A 5,907-nucleotide genomic window follows, 5' to 3' on the forward strand; every position below is an offset into this window, starting at 1 on the left:
TTTTTTTTTTTTTTTTTTTTTTTTTTTTTTTTTTTTTTTTTTTTTTTTTTTTTTTTTTTTTTTTTTTTTTTTTTTTAATGAAGTGGGTCTTATTTTTTTGTGGATATTGTTTTTAGTACAAGATGTTCGTGGGTTGAAACAAAATTTAGATTTTGAATTCAACAATACTTCTACAATAATCCAAATTAAAAAGTATTCTCTTTTGGTTTTTCCTAAATTACAAACTACACGAGTCCATTGTAATTATTTGTTCAGGTGGATCATTTGCCTACTTAAGGGTAGAACTAGGAGACTTGTGGCATTCATCGCAGCGGGCAACATCCTCCTCGAATATGTAATTGGCAGCGCTGTTGTGGCCCGTTCATGGATTTCATTCTTTGCCACTTTGTGCAATCACCATCCGAACGATTTTCGCATCCACGTCTCGTCTTTCCCCGACTCCTACCACCAGCTCGACCCCATCGCCATCATTGTGATCATCGTAATTTGCACCTTGGCTATAGCCAGCACCAAAGGCTCCTCCCGCTTCAACTATATTGCTTCCATTTTCCATGTTGCCATCATCCTCTTCATTGTCATTGCCGGCCTCACCATGGCCAACTCGAAAAACTTCACTCCCTTTGCCCCCTATGGCCCTCGTGGCATCTTCGTAGCCTCTACCGTTTTGTTCTTTGCATACGTTGGATTCGATGCCGTTTCCATTTTGTCATGTTCCACGCCCTCATTTTTTTGAGAGATATCCATCAGGGACAAAAAAAACATCTTCACTGTCTTCATCATCCTCTGCTTTTGCACAACCTTTCTCTTCTCAATTTTCTTCTTCATCTTCATCATCCTCCGCTTTGCCGTTCGTCAATCGTCATCTTTCCTGTGTCTTTTGACTCCTCGATGGCCACCACCACATATGTGAATTTGTCAGTCAGAGTTCGAAGTATTTTTTCAACAATCTTCGAATGTGACATGTCTTCTTTGTTGTTTCTCATCTTGTTGGAGACAGCCATTACTCTTCCAAAATAATCATCGATGTTTTCTTCGTTCTCCATTTCAAGAACCTCAAAATCTCTTCTTAAAGTTTGAAAAAGAGACCGCTTCACCCTTTCATTGCCTCCAAAGTTTTTCTTCATCGAATCCCAAATGTTCTTGGATGTTTTGCAATTCAAGATCTGTTCAAACACAACCCAATCAATTGCTTGGAACTGGTAGTGCTTCATTTGATGGTCCTTCATCTTGACCTCCTCAAGATTCCTTTTCTGCGCTACAGTCACTTCAATTCCCTCTGCCGGTTTGGTGTAACCCTCTTCCACTAGACTCCACAAACCCTTGGCACGCAAGAGGTTTTCTATCAGTTCACTCTAATGGTCATAGTGACCATCAAACTGTAGAATCTTGGTGAGTGTTTTGTCGTTGCTCATTCTCTCTTGGATCCCTTTGTTTTGCTTTAGCTCTGATACCAATGATAGCTGGCAAATGTACAAAAAATGATCATACTTTATTCATAGGATTCAATGCCTTTTATAGAAAAATACATGAAATACAGAGAAGACGAAAAAGTACACGACTCAACTGACTCCACTAGTAACAAGAAAAAATAGCTATCATAAATTTGCTACCTCACTAATATGTTTTTTATAATGATATTATGGTGGAAGTTATTACAAGTTTGAGACTTTTTATATTATTTTTGTGTAATTATAATAGATGTTATTCAATTGATACAAGATAAATAGTTCACCTTATATAATTATCAACAACATTAATTAATTAAAAAAAATACAAAAATTCACAAGTGTTCGAGATTTTAGTATCATGTAGTCCAACAGGCATTTTTATTTTTTATTTTTGTACATTACTATTTCATTCACCTACATTGTAATGTTCGGTAGGTATGTAAGTTTCCCTAATTTTTGTGTAGGTTACCATTTCATTCACCTACACTCTTCATCTAATGCTACTACACTCTTCATTTCGGTGTTCGAGCCTGCTTCTTTTGGCCAGCATTTTCCTCCTTTCTCTATTATGTATTAGCTGAGTGATTGTTAACGTGTTCTTTAATTTCACCTCTTCTATAGGGTATTTCTTTCCCCCTTCTCAATTTTATTGCTTTACATTGTTCCTTGCCCTCTCTTTTTGGCATTTTGATGTGTGCTTGCAGCTTTCCAAGATGTCTATTTCGTAACTCAGTCACTAATTGACTCAATTGAACTTCTTTCATTAGGCTCTCAAAAGATGTTCGTGATATGTGTTGAGCTTGACTAGGTCTAAGAAAGAAATGTGACTACCCTATGCATGTTTCATGGTCTCAAGTTGTGATGTCGTCGTCAGCCGTTCAGGGAGGCCTTGCATTTACCTGAAATAGAAGTAGCACGTGGCTTGAGTATTTTAAGAAAGACTCAATAAGTAACCCTAGGGGTTAAATGATAACACATACAATTTCATGAAAGTGACCTATTATAACAGTCTATTTTCCTGCGAACGGCCATCATAACGGGCAATTGGGATGTGTACTTAATTTTCCTACACACGGTTCACATGTGCGAGTATTGACCCACCAGTTAGTTCGCATGCCTCCTAGGCCCTCTTTCTTATCGGGCAAGCATTCTCTGGTAGTTTTTTATGTCAGACACCTGTTACGAAAAGTGATCATCACGGCAACATTATGTTAACATAATGATCGTTCTCCTGTCTCGTAGCATACGTGTTCGTACTATCGTGAAGGATAAGGAGTATCCCCCAATGCATGAGCACACAATAATGCATAAAGTCCCAACATTTTTCAATTTTCATTATCATTTAATGCAATCTAGCTATGTCTTCCTTCATAACATATATTTCATGTGTATGTCGGGGTTGTATTTCATGCTAGTTCATCGGTTTGCATGTCAATCATAATATATTTATCATATTACATAGACATGTCATATCATAACATTTCCATATTTCCAGACATAACAATTTGAATCGTATACATATCATACCATAACATATCGTATCACAATATTACATAACATAAACATATCAATTTATCACATATAACGTACCATAACATATATCATAACATAAACATATCTTTATCACATATATCGTACCATAACATATATCATATCATTTTTATATTGTATCACAACATTTCATACTCATATCGTTTCCATATGTGTATCCTTGTCATATCGTTTTTATTAATCTTGTCATAGCCTTATCGTCTTTATACATCTCATAGTCGTATCATTTCATGGACTTATCTCAGTCATATTATTTTCCAAACATACCCTAACCATATCGTTTTATCAATATATCATAATCATATCATTTTCTGTACATAAACTATACATATCGTTTTTTCCAATTTATCATAACCATGTCGTCTTCTATACATAACTTAACTGTATCGTTATATTAATCATATCTTAGTCATATCATTACATTACGTTCATCGCATCCTTCTTGTATCCTATCTCACACATATCATAACGTAAGAGTTATCATGTCATTCATATGCATGTCATATCATAGTCATATTGATACATAAAAAATTCACACATATCAACAAATATATGACAGGTACATAACCACGAGACACGTGTTAGCATCAAATATAACCATGTCGATAATAAAATCATTTACTTGGTTTGCCTAGAAGCTTGTATCCACCCAACATAATTGATTAGGGTTGTGATTCCAAGAGAAACATTTTTTACCATGGGAGATCTCGTGGGGAAGAATGGGAGAGAGCAAGGAGAGTTAGTTGAGTATTTAGGGGGAAGTGTGTGAGAGGTTGGTCGGGAGAGATGAGATTAGTTGGTTTATTGTTATTTTTTTTATTGTTGTTACACGTACGTATGCATGAAGTGACCATTTTGAGGGGATACATTCTTTACAACAATTAATAAAATGATGTCATGACTTATACATTTGCATGAAAAGCCTCCTAAAAATGAAAAATATTCAAGGTGAAATATAAATAAAACCAAAGAAAGATTAAAACAATGGTCTAATCTAACGAAATATTTAAGAAGTGAAAATGCAACTACACTAATAAAGAATTCGTGATCTTCAACGCAATGTCGTCGTCAACCATACATGGATACCTTGTCTTTACCTGACATTTAAGAATAACACAAAACTTGAGTATTTTAAGAAATACTTATGAAGTGACTCCACTATTGGGATTGGTGAATGCAAACACATGCATAGATGAGACCTATAATTTTAAATCGTAGTCTCTTAGCCGAATTTCCAATCTGGAAAAATTGGATATGTGGTATTTTCCTACACACGATCTACATGTGCGAGCATGGGCCCACTAGGTGGGCTTGCGCACCCTCTGAGCCTACTAGTCGGACTAGCTCCTTTGGACTATTGTCGGACACCCATAGGAAATAGTGATCGTCATTGTACTATGGTCAGCATGATAATCATTTTCGTCTCATAGTGTACGCATCCATACTTCATCATAAAGGGAAAGTATCCCGGTGCACGTGAACATACAAATATGCATGAGGTCCCCATAGTTTTCTTCGTGGCATAATAAATCATGCAGGACAACCCTCATTCTTTCATCACATATCACACTCAAATGTAACACCCGTAATATTCTTGCTTAAATTAGAGGCATCATCACATGAATGCAATAAATAACATATGTGGAAGTTTGAAATAAAATATTTGCACATGAATGTCAACTACTAAATGAAAATCAATGCATACTACTTCATCGTCATCTATGCAGTGGGTGCTTTACCTTTAAGTGAAAAATAAGGGTAGCATGTGGCTTGAATATTTTGAGAAATACTAAATAAGTTACTCCATTATTATTGGGAATAATAATAATAAAATACACGAATTTAATGATGGGACATATCCTTTAAAACCGTTACTTGACCTTCGACTCTTTCCAATTCCAAACATGGTTGGATGCGTAAAGTCCAAATTTTGGCCCGAAGGCTCAATACATTAAAATAAACCCTAGTGTTCCGACCAATAAATTAAAAAATAAACCCTAAGCCCAAGTCCAATACATTGAAAAAATAAACCCACGTTCAGCTACATAAAGCCACCAAAGTCAGCCACCTATGTAATAGAGCACAAAGCCTGAGATGAGCCAGCCACTAACAGGCTCACTCACAAACCCTAGCCGCTGCCTTGTTCTTCCTCTTTATCATCATCTTATTCTTCTTTTAAGTCGTTGTTGTCGTCCATCGCTCGTGCTGTCCTGTGCCACCATCGCCCACGCCGCCACCGCACGTCGGACGACCATCGCCAGTCGCCGTCGCGCATCGAATTGTCGTCGTCATCACGAATTGAACTCTGTCTCATCGCCAGAACCACTATTTGGAGGAGTAAACTTAACGAAGGTACAATGCGCCAACTAACGAAGTTACAATGTGGTTTCTTTTCTGAATAGTTCGGATTTGACCCAACCTCTACATAGGAAGAAGGTAAGCAATAAAACCCTATGATTTGTAGGAGTCGTTGAATCATGTCAAGTTGGATTGGTTAAACTTGGGTGTTTAATTGTAGGCTCGATATAAGTCGAAGTAGGACCAATATCTATAGGGATGATTAGAAAAGAAAGCTCTCCAAGTAAGAGGTCTTCCTATTGTTTTGTTTTTCTACGAGGGTTGAATATGTTTGGTATTATATGGTTGAGTGTTGTGTGATACAATGTACGTTGACTATAAAAATAAATGTTTTGAGACCTAGTGCATGCATAATTATGTTTGATGATTGAGAATATATCTAATGTGAGTTGTTTGACATTATGTATGGTTCCTCATGAAAATAAACCGTTTGAGACATAATGCATACATGTTACCTTCGATGATTAAAGAGGTTGTGGTTAGGGTTACACACTGTGTTTTGGGTAATCCGCCACTAATGGTAACTCTACGAGGTGATTTAAGAAAATGA

General features: G+C 36.4%; 1 pseudogene; it reads left to right on the forward strand.

The window, feature by feature from the left end:
• Positions 1–802, forward strand: part of LOC111490474 — a 1,741-nt pseudogene extending 939 nt beyond the window's left edge.
• The last annotated feature ends 5,105 nt before the right edge of the window (positions 803–5,907 follow it).

This window comes from Cucurbita maxima, unplaced genomic scaffold (genome assembly GCF_002738345.1).
Source record: "Cucurbita maxima cultivar Rimu unplaced genomic scaffold, Cmax_1.0 Cma_Scf00015, whole genome shotgun sequence".
NCBI lineage: Eukaryota > Viridiplantae > Streptophyta > Magnoliopsida > Cucurbitales > Cucurbitaceae > Cucurbita > Cucurbita maxima.